The sequence below is a fragment of the Magnolia sinica genome, chromosome 4, assembly GCF_029962835.1.
Source record: "Magnolia sinica isolate HGM2019 chromosome 4, MsV1, whole genome shotgun sequence".
Classification (NCBI taxonomy): domain Eukaryota; kingdom Viridiplantae; phylum Streptophyta; class Magnoliopsida; order Magnoliales; family Magnoliaceae; genus Magnolia; species Magnolia sinica.
The window spans coordinates 105098453-105114014 of record NC_080576.1 but is presented as its reverse complement, the minus strand read 5'-3'; positions in this window follow the sequence as shown (position 1 = coordinate 105114014).

Below are 15562 nucleotides of genomic sequence, written 5' to 3'. Positions count from 1 at the left end.
TTAAATCTAATTTGGGGCCTGATTTTAATTATATTTGAGTCGAGTATAATTTTAGCATGCCTGACATGGTCCCCAGTTACACATGTTTGACTCGGTATAAGCCATTCATTAACATTGGCCTCATGTTTGGTTGAATTGTAATAATTTTGTTGTTATTGCTTGATCACGATTAGGATTTTTCAGCCTTGGATATTTGTAGGTCAAATAAAGAAGTCTATCGAATCATAGGTCCCACTTATGCTTGTTATCTAGAGATGAAGATAGTGGTCATGGATTGCCTTGCAACACTAGTAGTAGTCAATAACTATTGGACGGTGGTCTGTGAGGCTACGATGATGTATGTATGCTATCATGCAATCCATCCATTTTTTCAGTATCGATTAGGGTATAAGCCTAAAAATAAGATAGATCTAAATGTTGAGTGGACCACACAACAAAGAACCACAATGATATTTGTGTTTTCCTTTTATCCATGCCACCTAATCAACAGGTTAAATGGCAAATAAACATTACAGTGGACTCTATAAAGTTTTTAATGGTGGCTGTTCAATTACCATATTTAATGTGGTATAGTTCACTTGATAAATGGATCTACTTGATTTTATTTTTGGAGTAAAACCCTGGAAGATCCAATATATATATATATATATAGAGAGAGAGAGAGAGAGAGAGAGAGAGAGATGGATGGCATCTGTAAAACAGCATTTGTAAAACACACACACATCATGGTGGGCCTACATAGCACTCTACAATAGAGGAAGCCAATTGGCTGGTGTGTTAAGGTCACCAAAATCAATGGGTCCCATCATGGGGTACCAGTTATATCCAGAAAATTTGTCCACTTGGTGAGCTTGTCATCATGAGATGAAAAATAAGATAGATCCAAAAAAAATCAAGTGGACCGCACAATTAAAGGCAATGAGGAATGGACGTCTACCATTGAAACCCTACTAGGGTTACATAAATTTTGGATTAATATAATATTTGTTTTTCCTCTTCATTCAGATTAGGCGGTTTCATAAATTTTGGATCATTATGATATTTGTTTTTCCTCTTCATTCAGATTAGGGGGTTTCATAAATTTTAGATCATTATGATATTTGCTTTTCCTCTTCATTTAGATTTGTATAACCTTATGAATAGATTGGATGTAAAATAAACGTTACGGTGGGCCCTACGAATGTTTTAACGATAAGAATCATTGTCCCATTGCTATTTGTGGTGTGGTCCAATTGAGCTTTGGATATGACTCATTTTTGGTATCAAGATTTAAAATGATCTCATTGAATGGATGAACAATGTGGATACGATAGATACATTATTATGGAGCCATGTAACTTTCATAGCTTTTGAACTATTCCTACGACTCGGAGATCGATGAGCGTCAGCGCTCATCTTCGCACGAGACGTACCCACACCAGCTAGGCTAGTGGTGTGTGGTACACCAGCCAGTCCGCATGTGAGGATAGGATGCGGATTGCGTCTTACCCCGCCTGTACGGTAATCCGTCCCGGCAGGGCTTTATAGGGCTTACCGTGATGTAAGTGTTTTATCCACACCGTTCATAGTTTTTCTCATATCATTTTAATATATTGCTCAAGAAATGAGGTAAGTGCAAGGCTTAAGTGGATCAGAAAGTGGGGATTGAACATCCACCATTAAAAACTTCTCAGGAGTTGGAGAAGTTTCGGATCAAGCTGATATTTGTGTTTTCACTTCATCCATATCTACATGACCTTATGAATAGGTTGGATGGTAAAAAAAAAACAAAAACATCACGATTGTCATTGGAAAGGTTTCAACGGTGGGTGGGTGTCATTATCACTGCAGCTTCCTTTGGTGTGGTCCACTGGAGCTCTGTATCTGCCTCACTTTTAGTATCCTCCCTTAAAATGATCCGAAATAAGCAATGAACAGCGTGGATAAAACACTTACATCATAAGCATCATTCCTCCTTGTCAGAGACACGCCTTTTAGGGGGTAATTTTTTATTGTAGATGTGACCTGCCATTCACCTTCCTTTTTTCGACCCGAACAGAACTTATCTTACCAATTTAGACCTCTACCTGTACAGACAACCCAATAAAGACAAAAATATCCCTACTTTTTAGCTGCTTTTACCTAAAAATCAAGGGTATTTTTGTCCAAAACCCTCTTTTCGTACATGAAAAATCTACTTTCATCACATCAGTTTTCGGTCGTCTAGAAAAATAACACATAAAAAGTAAGCGTCTATAATGCTATTTTTTTCCTCACAAAGCCTAAAAAGAAAAGAGAGTTTTGGACAAAAATGGCCCTAGATAAGTTGAACGATGAAAGGTCTAAATTGGTAAGATAAGTTTTGTTCAGTTGAAAAAAAGGAAGGGGATGAAAAGTCACATCTACAGTAACGCTTTGTGAGCCATGCACATGAATTAGATTAATTAGATGCAAGAACCGATCCCCTTTGCACCGCAGCTTATGATCTCTTACCATCTTTCCCCTAACAGCCCACTTTTGTATAAAATTTGTACCATTGAACCTATAGGACCCATCTTTAAGATCATTATTCGAAAAAATCATCATGATCCACTCAATAGGTAAGCCACATCTATATTCATTGTTTTAGACCGTCAGTTGTCTGACGATTCTAAAAGTATGGCCCATATCATGATCATACTGTCCTGATTTTTGTTTGGAGCAGTCTTCATGATGCAGTATAACATTTTCATGGTACAGATGTTCTATGAAGGTCGTGGCATGTTGGGAGAAGATGTCGCGGGTAGATGATCATATGCCATTAGATAATGGGCCCTGATGTATCGTAACTTGAACAGTAGCCTGATGCTCCAGTCTGTCCAAGTAAGTCACGTGTTTAGTTCATCTATACCGTTGATACGATGGGGCTCACTACAGATTAAACATGTTCCAAATTTCCTCAAGATCAGAAGATCCTGGCCGTCACTATATGGCATGTTTGCGTAACATCTTGGATTTTCACTGTTTTGGATTTTCAAAAATCCATCAATTTTTTTTTAATTTTATTTAATTAAACTAAATAGTACTTAATAACCATTAGCACTCAATGTCAGTGTATACAGGGGTGGTACCAGTAAAGAGCCGCACCAGTCCGATTAATCAGCCGTAGGAAGCCAATGAATCCGCCCGATCACTTGAACATCAGGTGTGGTGTAACGTCCCGCCCAACCAAAACAGTGTCCTGGGGCGTCCACGTAGGATTTACCACAGGACCGTTCGTTTAAGCCACTTATAGTGAGGTATCACAAATAAATTAGACCAAGATTAGCCCAATTGAATAGATCAGATGGGTCCTGATAGAACCTGGTGCGGGCCTCCAAGCCAGATGGCCGTTAACACCTAGCGACAGCCCGTGCGGGCTATACCGCGACACGGGAAGGTTAGAAAATTATAAAAATTTAGGGGAGCATAGATCTCACTGGGCCTAGGGACCATCGCGGACCACGGACCTAGTGAACACCCAGAAGTGGAATCTGGCACTTGCCAGATGCGCCCCACCAATGCCAGAATTGGAATCTGGCACGGGTAAATAAAACTGAGATGTAAGACATTTCAGCCATCGAATTTCTTCATAATTTACGATGAGGGTCTAATGTATTTTTCTACGCCCGCCCACAAAATCTGGGTCCCGATCGTGGCACGGTGACCGTTGATCGCGAATCGGACCCGTGCGACCAAACCCCATATTCGCTCGTCCTCAAATTTTACATGGCCCTTCATCGGGCCATGGAGCACCTATCCTATTAGTTTCATAGCCAGAGGGCCACCAAAACTTTTCCGATTCTCCAAACAAGTTCTACACCGCTCGTTGGTCGGCCACTAGTTCCAAAACTATAGAATAATGTCCGTCTCACTGGGCTTGACGTCCATCGCGGGAGTCAGACCCGGGTACTGCCCAAAACCACTCAACTTAAGCTAAAGGATAAGTGCATAAGAAGTGCAAATACCCTAAAGGAAGGAGTTGGAACTTAAGTGAATTGAGTCGTCCACTCTTATGCAAAGTTGAGGATTTCGGACCATCGGTTTACGACCACACTTTACCCGTGGAGTAAGGATATTTCCCTGCTCATATCGGTATAGCCGCGGCCCTGCTCATATCAGTGACCGTTGAACAGACTTTTAATCATATCTGTCGATCGGCGTGTCCAAATGGCAGACCGATCATATACATACGTAGATCATCATTAAGGCCAATTATCAAACGGTGGGTGTCGACTCCTACGCCCCATAGTGGGCCCTAGAGCTTAGAAAAACCCTCTCATAGGTCTAGTATAGTAAAAACCTAGCACGTGGGGCCATTTGCATCAAATTTGACATTATAAAAAGGGCTTCTTTGGGGCACCCATCTTCCCATACGAATTTGCCCTAGAGAAAGGAAAGAAAGAAGAGAGAAAGGGAGAAGAGGAAGAGGATAAAGGAGGAGAAAGAGAGAGGAATAAGAAAGGAAAGGAGTGTGTGGTAGGAGGTAAGGCCCAGGGAAGCTTGGGGCCTTAGAGAAATACCTTTCCTTTCCCATATCCACAACTACAAGCCACTTCTATCCAAATAGAGAGATAAGCACCCATCGTTTTTGGTAATCTTTGGGTTTGAGCTAGGAAATGCATGTAATCCTAACATGCAAGTTCATTTGGCTCAGGATCTCTACGAATCGACCCGTGAGTTTGGCAACCCTAGATCAATTCCTAACGTCTTCAACGATCCATAGGTGCGGACTATTATCCTTAGGTGGCCTAGCACCAATTATAGTTGGAGTTTAATGATTTTGTTTGCTTGGTATGTTGTATGAAAGAATCTAGAGGAACCCAGTGATGATATATTGTTGGAATTATATGAATTACATGTTTATTTCTCTTTGACGTTAATCTTGCCTCTCTCATGATCTAGTGTATGGATGATTATATGCTCATGTTTGGTTGATTTCTTTTTCTCATATGTGTTGCTTCATATTGTCTATGATTCATTTGCTCTTATGTATTTGATCCCTTGAGGTGTAGGAAGTGTTTAACTTCCTCACCAACCCACACCACACACATACACCTTATTCATGATATTAATAGTTTGCTTGCTATAAAAATTTAAATTGTATGTTGAGCAACATGAGAACATGATGTTGAATATGCTTGATGTTACATTGGTAGTTGGTATGCTATGAGTCACTATTCCTACCCTTGGATTGGTCAGGAACATGAGGAGAGCGAAGGTGGTTCCGTTGGTAGGACTACCTTGAGGCTAAACCCATGGGTTTGGGCGAGTACGTGTGGGCGACAGTAATTAGACTACATGGGTCGCTTATACCCGATGTCGTTTCGCCACACACTTACCTGGGCTCGTGCGGTTTAGTCCGCTGGCTGACCCACCTGGTTTGTTAACCTTGTTTGCTCACATATGTATGAAAACTGGAACACCCTATCACCGTTGTAGCCCATCGATACCGGATAGAATATTGATCCACAGTCTCGTGAGCCGGGCATGGTTGAATGAGACACTGTGTCCGAGTTATTAGCCTATGCTGGGGTGACCCATCTCCCTGTAGTGACCACGAGCGATCCCACATTCAGCACCCCCCATGTGCTTGAAGTCGGGGATGGGAGAAACCCGACGGGGTCAAGGATCGCGAGGTCTCGGCCTCACACATTGGGGGGTCTTGGCCTCGTAACTAGTTCAGGGCATTTGATATGTGGGGTGTATCAGATTCCTAAATCTGCTGGATGAATGGACCTAATTAAGAACCCGGTTAATATCATCATTGCACGACATTAGCTAAGTTGGCGACTCGACAGTCGAGGTCGCTCTAAGGGAGTGTTGACATATGCGATCATTAGACGGAGTCGCTCGAGGGAGAGTTGTGATGAGGGCATACATCATATCATCCACCATGCATGTGCATTAATAAGATTAGTTGGGTATTTGTGAATGATTGTTTTTCATTAAATTTCTATTATAACTGATGCTTGTTGCAACTTAAGACTAATAACACCCACTGAGTTGATCACTCACTCCCACTCTGGGACGGTGTTTTAAAACACCAACTATACCCGCTCGTAGATGCAGGAGATACAGATTACATGGAGTCTGGTGATGCGAGTCTCGAGGAGGAGGACGAGTTCCCTTACTTCCAGTTGATGAGCGGGACCCCGTCGGATCAGTAGATGGGTCGTTGGATCGCCGAGCAGTGGCTCAGCTTTATTCTTTTGGACATGCCATTCTTTTTGTGATTTTGTTGGGCATCACCTTGTGCGCATGTATATATAGGTATAGTTGATTTTCTTCCATTTCAGTAGACTTATGTGGTTATGCTTCATATTCCAAGAAATTTCAGAATGCGCATTTAGACTAGATTAATCGCATATTAATGAAAACCGATTATAAGTGATCCTGGGAACTCGGGAGTCGAGCGTATGTACGACCCCCGATTTCCAAGGAGTTACAGTTTGTTTCACCGTTGACCCGGAATTTGCAGTCTTTGATTTAAGAGTTAGGAACCATCAATCCGGGAAGTCTTTTTTTACCAAATTCCTGATAGACATTAGGTCTCATCAAACAACTGTCTAGATCACCAGAACATGGGCCCGTAGAGAATGATGAATCATGTTATGTTGAAGCATGATGCACGTATCCATACCATCTATCTATTTTTCAGTTCATTTTAGTACATCCATCCAAAAATGATGAAGATCCAAATCTCAAGTGAAACACACCACAAGAAACAGCGGTGATTAGACGCTTACCATTAAAAACTTCCTCAAGCCCACTACAATGTTTATTTGCCATACAAGGGAAAATATACATTTCAGCTTAATGCAAAAACTTTTGTGACCCCAAGATGTTTTCAACTGTGGTCGTTCAATCAAAGAGTTTCTTACGGTATGATCCACATGAAATTTAGATCCATCTCGTTTTCGGGTTCACGACTTAAAATATCTGAAAAAATATATGGTACGATCTACATGAGATTTACATCTATCTCGTTTTTGGGTCGACGGCTTAAAATGATCCGAAAAAATATATGGATGACGTGGCTAAAATACACAAACTATAGTGGGCTCACAACTTTTTCTCACAAGCAATGGAGAGGTCACTAAGTAATCAGAAGTCCGGTTATGCCATTCAGATCGTAATGCATGGTAACATATAATTTTAGAAAAGGCATTTAAATTTAAAATAAAAATAAAAATTTCCAAACCATTTATTAGATAGTTATATCATCTTATCACAGTAATTTTAAAGAGATGGGCAATCAAGGTGGGCCCCATGAGATGGACGATCCAAGTCAATGATTAGGCCTCTCTAGCTTCCCTAATATGGACCATCCATCCACTAAACTACTAATATGACAGTTCTCATATGATCAAAGTGATTTGAGAGGGACATGTAATCATAGGTGTCACCACATAAAGGATAGTCCATATCAATGATCAAAGCTCACTAGTATACTTAATATGAATGGTCCATTTTTCAAATAACTTTTCTTATTGTTAGGATCATCCTATGAAATTGATCTGGGAGGGATGGACAATCAAAGGTGGGCCTCATGTAATGGCCAATCCAAATCAATTCTTAGATCACTCAAGTATACTCATCGAGGACCCCCATTTTCCAAACCACTACTTGGATGGTTAGGATAATCATATTAAAGTGTTTGATATGACTGGTCAATGAAAGGTGGACTCTATATGATGGATGGTTATATCGATGCCTAAACTTTATGTTATACTCATGGTAGGTTGTCCATCTTCCAAAGCATTAATCGGATGGTTAGGATCATTAATTCAAAGTGATTTTAGATGATGATCAATTAAAAATGGGCCCCACATGATAGTCAATCCAAATCAATGCCTGGACATTTCTAATATGCTCAATACAGATCATTCATTTCCCAAACCACTAGTCGAATGGTTGAGATCACCTGGTCAAAGTAAAATTTGAGATAGATAGGAAATCAAAGATTGGCTGTTGTGAATGCCTCCCCCCACACGCATGCACAAGTGTGGCGGTGCCCTCACTTTGTTGCATTTCGTATTAATTTTGTTACAATGGGCGATGTGTGCAATTGACTCAGGTGTAAAAATGTATTTGATTTGGAGTCGCCACTAGCTAAATGAAGCATAAAATTTGCTGTTGGTTAGGAACCGCATAATCGCTTAGGAGTTGGGAAATTTCACGATTTCCTTAAGTGAAGTGACTCCTGCAGTTGGTCTGCGACTGTAGATTCCGAGTAAAGGCCTCAGTGACAAAAAATGAAAGGTTCAAACACCATTTTTCGCTCGCACAATGTTTGGTTTCTACTTTACAAGATTTATAATTTTTGGAGATTCAATAAAATTTAGGCATTTTATATTTGGCCATGCTTCGCATAACCCACGTGGGCTGGGCAGACATAAATAAATAAAATAGTTATCTAACCTTACATCATAGAGCTAAGTGGCCCTGAGTAGGAAAATGAAGTAAAATGTAGTGAATAAAATAAAAATGCTAACTAGCCTTGCTTCAAAGAATTCAAGATCATGAGCAGACAAATAAAATGAAAAATGGAAGATGACGAATAATGCAGAATGGGATAGAAGGAAATGTGAATATGGTTAATGACATGGTCATTTTGTATGCAAGGATGATTGTATTTTCCTTGATCTGGAATATATGATCTCTCATGCCTCGACACAACACTATTCGGAAAGACTAAGTGATACAGAGAGTGATCCATAGGTAGAGAGGATTCATTTTATCCCTTTTTTCATATCGGTTGCAACATATAAAGAGTTTCACGGGTTTTAAAGTTCGGATGATCGGCCGTAATCGAATCACTACTAGATTTGGTGTTAGCCGATCGGGTTCGTTGGTTGTCTCCGGCACATGCCGAGTATGTTCCCAATTTGATCTGTTTGATTTTTCAATAATTTTTAAGTTAGTAGGAAACAAATTATTAAAGTTAAGTTGAAGCTCAAAGAATGGCATGTCCTTATTTTAGGCATGGTGTCTACAGCCGCACATGATGGTTGCTCTACATTGATGATTAAACTTCTTCATCAAACTCGACATAGATAGCCCATTTCATAAATCACTAATTTAAGAATTAGGATTGTCCAATCAAAATGATTTTAGAGATACGGCAATCAAAATGTAGGCTTCACATAATGGGTGCACAATTCAAATACATTAAATATGGATTCTCAATTTCTCAAATCATTAATCCGATGGTTAGGAACATTCAACCAAAGCGATTTAAGAAGGTAGTCAATTAAAGATAGGCACCACATTATGGATGGTCCACATCAATGCTTACATCAAGCTATTATACTTTACAAAATCACCCGATCAAACAGACTTGACATGTGTGTTGATGAAGTGGGGCCTATCTATGTTGATTTAGACTTGTATGTCCCAGGCATGTTCGTGTGGTCGGACCATTATTATATAATGTGACCAATTATTATGAGTTGGGTTATATTCACATGTTATGAAATAATCCATATATACACATTTCCACACTTCTAGCTTAAACAAGCATAGGAAAGTAGCTTACATATGCATATTGGGACAAAATCACGACATGGTGGAGAACCTACACGGTTAACTACTTATATGTGTGCGTGTCTGTAAATGACTTCGTATGTAAGTACTTTCAATTTACATTAGGAATCTACTTTCGCATGTAAGCCAACAAACATTCCCTTATTTATGCATTGATTAAGATTATTTCATTGTTTTGATTTTAATTTAGTATAATGGCTCGTTAATTGTTGTGGTCCTATAGATGGTAGGGCTTAAAGCTGGGCAAGTTGGGTCAGGTTGGTGCTCAACCCTATCCTAACCCAAGGTTCCTATACCTCAAGCCTAATCTAACCCAACCTCAGGTTAGGAATTCTCAACTCAAGCCTAATCCAAACGGGTTCAGTTGGGTTGGTGGGATGGATACATGCTAATATTTTCATTATCACATTAGTACATTATATTTTTAATACGTATCTTCTTTGTACCTATAATTTTATTAATTATACATGTAGTTATTTATTACAAAGAACTTCATTTTTTCCAAACAAACAAGATAAAATATAAGACAACTACTTTTTTAAAAGTCATGTTGTATAACTTGCTATGTATTTGGGAGAGAAATGTGACATATCTTGTTAGCTCAAGTCATCGAAAATGATGTGGACCAATGAATCACTTGAATTTTTTGTGCCTTCAACATAGATAATCCATACTCAATTATAATTTATAAATAACTTATATACCAGACAGGATACGTTGGGCCACCCAATACTTCAACTTGAGCCTTACCCAAGTTTTATCCCAAAGACCGAGACCGATCTAGATCCATCATACCCAAGCCAAATCCAATGTCAGGTTAGTCATGGATTGATGGAGTAGAACCCGCTCGACTTTCAACCCTAGTAGATAGAGAGACTAGAATCCTCTACAAAATATGTTCCACGGAGCACACAAAACACCCAAGCTTGTGGGCCCACCATGTTGTATATGCATAATCTACTCCATCTATCAAGCATATTACAAAAACGTTACATGGGTCTTAGAAAGTTTTTAATGGTAGGCGTTCAATCACCACTGTTTCCAATAGTATAGTCCACCTGAGATTTTAATGTGCTTCGTGTTTGGGCTCATGCCCTAAAATCATCTGTTAAAACAGATGGACGGTGTGGATTTACAAAACATTCATCAAAGTGCGCCCCACGGCAAGGGCTTCACATAATCCGCTCCGAGCATGCACTAGGCCATTGAAATAAAGCCTGGCCTGGTTTAACTCAAGGCTGGCAATGGACCAGCCCCCGGCCTAGAAATGAAAATGTTGAATGTTCTGGCTGAAAGACCCAGACTGACAAGTTCAAAATCAGGCCTGGACCCGGCCCATTGCCAGGCCTAACTTATCTAACACCACTGGACCGGCTAACTGGCTAACCGGTCTGGGATTGAACCCGGTATTGAATTTATGGGCTGATCTGAATTACAGTCTGATGGGCCCACCTTGTTTACGTGGATGTGTGCATGCTCGGTGCAACCAGCCCAATTCCATCACTCGTTTGAGGGCTTTTTGGTTGCTGATCATGTGTAGATTCTGTGGTTTGATGATCCATACCATTGATCTGATGGGCCGCGCCATGGATGAGGGATGCTCCATAAATCTGTCCTGAACAGATGGGCCTCCATGGGCGAGTTTATGTTCGACCCGGCCCACTTACATCCCGAATTCCTACCAATACTTTTGACTACGTTACCGCTCATTGCAACCGTATGGTTTGTTGAAGCGCATGATCATACATGCGTGGGGCCTGTGGTTTGTTGATCCAAACCGTTAATCTGATGGGCTGTGCAATGGATTAGCGGAATTCTAGGAATCTTCCAGATTGGAGGATTCAAATCCTTTGATTAGTTGAAACAGACGGATGGTTTGCGGGTGTGTGGAAATAGAGCAAAAGGCGACATTCAAATTGGGGAAAGGCCAAAAATTGAAGGGTCGGGATCTTCGAATTCTGGAACATCCCGCATCTATAGAGGGAACCTATAATTAACGGTCTGGATCATAAAAAAATGGACCCTGACGTACGGAATCTTGCATATTGGCAAACTATACATGGGCTGATGACTTACAGCAACCAGGCGTGTCAATGGGCCGAGCTCCGGCCTACAAAATCAGAATTTTGAACACTCCCAGCCCGAAAAGTTCAAAATCCGGGCCGAGACCAACCTTAGGCTGCGCCCGTTGACAGTCCTAACGGACGGTGCCCCAGCTTGGAAACGGATTGGCTACTCCCCTGGCCACTAGCCTGGTGGCTGGTGGTCGGTGCTCTGTGAGCCCCACATGATGTATGTGTTTCATCCATGCTGTTCATACATTTTTACATATCATTTTAGGGCTTTATATTAAAAATGAGAGGGATATAAATCTCTTGTGGACCACACCACAAGAAAACAATAGTGATTGGATACCCACCATTAAAATCCTAGTAAGGCCCACCGTACTGTTCATTTGAAATCCAATATGTTGATTAGGTCATACAGACCTAGATGAAGGGAAAAAAAACAAAGATCAGCTTGATCCAAAACTTTTATGGGTCCTAAAAAGTTTTTAATGGTGGACACCCATTCAACACTGTTTCCTGTAATGTGGCCCACTTAAGATTCGGATATATCTCATTTCTGGGCTCATATTGATTTAGAAAAATAGATGGGCGGCATGGATGCAACACACACCATTGTTTGGGCCACAGAGCAGCGACCATCAGCCATTCGCGGGTGGCAGGGGAGTAGCCAATCCGTACCGTACCGCCGTTCCGACCGAGGGAGTAGGGACGCGGATTTCCTGCGAAAGCTTTTGTTAAGAAGTTCCTGCAAAACTTAGGTAGGACACAACGTGATGTTTTTGAGAAATCCATACCGTCCATCCGTTTTGTGAGCTCATTTTAGTATACAGGACCAAAAATTATCCGGATCCAATACTCAAGTGGGCCAAAAAAGTTAGGTGAAGCGTCCACAGTTGAAATATTCGTGGGGCCACGGAAGTTTTGAATCAGGGTAATATTTGTGTTGACAGTTCATCCCAGTAGAAATAATGTCATGAACGGTATGTATGGCATTTAAACATCACTGTTTACCCAGGGAGGTTTCAACGGTAAGAACTTCTCTACCTACCTTTTCACCCCACTTGAGTCTTGGATCCTGTTCAGTTTTGGCCTCAAACCCTAAATTGATCTCACGAAATGGATGAACGGAGTAGATTTCTAATAAACATAATCGATGGGCCTCGCCTAGGTTTCCAGCGCAGGATTTTTGATAGGAATGGCTTTTGCAGGAAATCCGCGTCCCCCACCGAGATACCAGTGTAAAAGTGACGTCAACGCAATGAAAGGGTAAGCCCCACCACGAAGATCACCCATCTCGAAAATCAGGCAGATGTGATGACTAGGTTCATCGCACCTGTTCGTTGAGCAAGACCGTCGGTTGTCAAACTGTTTCCAACTGTGTAGCCCATATGATGATCTGACCGTTGATTTTCCATGATTCAAAATTTTTAACGGTGCGGTGAACCTGAGCAGTGGATCTACCTGAATTTTGTGCTGGGTGATCTTTATGGTGGGACCTACCAAATGCATGGTAAAGATGCCTTACGGAAATGTCATGTTGCCGAGGAAACTGCATGAGCAGTTATGGTGCCTTCGCGACATTCGCATAAAAAAGTATGCGAGTTCAGGAGGCGGATGGCATCCATGTACGTGTCTTGTCCACGCTGTATGCCTGTTTTGCTAGCTCGTTTTATGCCATCAGCCCAAGATTGGAGCATGTCCAGAGCTCAAGTGGGCCACACCAAATAAAATAATATATAATGATGCCCACCGTTGAAACCTTCCAGAGACCATATGGATCGGCTTATGGACACTTTCATGCCCAAGATAGATCAGAAAACGGCTTATAAGGTGATACAGACCATCAGAACAGAAAAGAGCTTATAAGGTGATACAGACCATCGGAACTTAAAACAGATGTAAGCAGGAATGAGTAATGGACATACCATATTGATTTTGGGTAAGATGAGCAACTTTAGCCACCTAACTCGACTGTATTTACAAAATTCCGCTCGATCGAAGGTTGAATCCCTGATTTAATCTCATTTTTGTAAGTTTTAGTTTGATTATAACTCTTCACTCAGGTTTAGGAATTACACTGAACATTGAAAAGTTATCCAAATAATTAAGAGAACAATATGGTATTAAGTTGTATTAAATGAGATTGCATTACTGATTTTACTTTAAAATTTGTAATGACGTGTTTGGAAGGAGTGTGAAATGGGATTAAAATTAACTTTGTAGGTAGTAGAAAAAGAGCTTTGTGTTGGAAAGTGTGAAATGGAATTATTAATCTCATAAATGATGAATTTTTGTTTCATCCAGGTTCAATCCAAATGTAATTTGAAAATAAATCTTGAGATACAATTTTTAATGTATACATTTCAAACATAGCATTAGATAACATGGAATACACCTAGTCCGTAGATAATACCTTACATATGTATTTATTGTAACTTTTACAGTTCATTCTCCTGAATACCACCTGACACAGATGTATACTAGTAGGAATCACCAACGTATATAAATAGTAAGTTTGCTATTTGTAATTAGTCATAAATTTAATCATAAGCCGGTGTAAACTCGTATTTAATCATATATCAATCACATTAGTAGAATTTATTTATGCTTTTCTTGCTCTTTTATTTTTTTTTAAATTATTATTATTATTATTTTGTAATTCTCTACTCAGGAAAGGCGTGCTCGACCTCTACATGTCCACGTCACTCCACACTAATGTTTATTAGTGACCGTAATGTTTATCTGTCATCCAACCTATTCGTAGGGTCACATAGACCTGCATGAAAGAAAACCACAAATATCAGCTTGATACAGGATCTTACCTAAAATGATCCGGAGAAACAGATCAACGGTACAGATAGAACAAATACATCACGGAAGGCCCCACAAAGTCCCACCACCACGGATGTGGGGGCCGCAAATCCGCATCCGCCAGTTCCACACGCACGTGTCAAAGAAAATTCCACACGTATTTGGAGCATTGTCCATCCACTTGCAGGTGCGCATGCCGATGTGGAAGACGTGTAGGAGAAGTTATATTTCAATTGGTGGGCCACATTTCTTAGATCTTCGCCTATTTCACACCATGGGTGGGACACAATAAACAGAACAAATGGACCGTCAAAAAAAGAAAATCTTTCAACCGTCAGTTTATACATTGTGACCCACGTTACACATCAGATTATTAATACGGCCTGATTTCAGACTATAAAATCTAAACAATGTGGCCCACCTTCTGTAGAACTCAGATCTGATACACGTTTTCCACAATCCACGTTAGCATGTTTGCAGATGGGACGCTGATTGCGTCCTACCCCCGCCCGGACGGTAATCCGTCCGGGCAGGGCTTTGTGGGGCCCACCATGATGTAAGTATTTTATCCACGCCGTTCATCACGTTTATCAGATCATTTTAATATATGCTACAAATAATGAGCCATGTACAGTATTTAAGTGGACCACAAGGTGGGGATTGAACCTCCACCATTAAAAACTTCTTCGGAGCTGGAGAAGTTTCGGATCAAGCTTATATATATATTTTTTTCACTTCATCCACGTCTACATGACATTATGAATAGGTTGGGGTAAAAAAACATCACGGTGGCCCTTAGAAAGGTTTTAAGGGTGGGTGTCATTATCACTGCAGCTTCCTTTGGTGTGATCCACTGGAGCTTTGGACTTGCTTCATTTCTACACTAATGCCTTAAAATCATATGATAAAAGCGGTGAACGGCGTGGATAAAACACTTACATCATGGTGGGCCCCACAAAGCCCTGCCTGGACGGATTACCGTCTGGGCGGGGTAGGACGCAATCCGCGTCCGTGTAGATGGGCAGCGCTCTCACGCGCGTGTCGAATTAGCTCAGCTACACTACGAAGTAGGCAGCTTAACGATGAATATAGAAATCTTTCACGTACAATATTTATCATTTTCCCGCCAGTGTCAC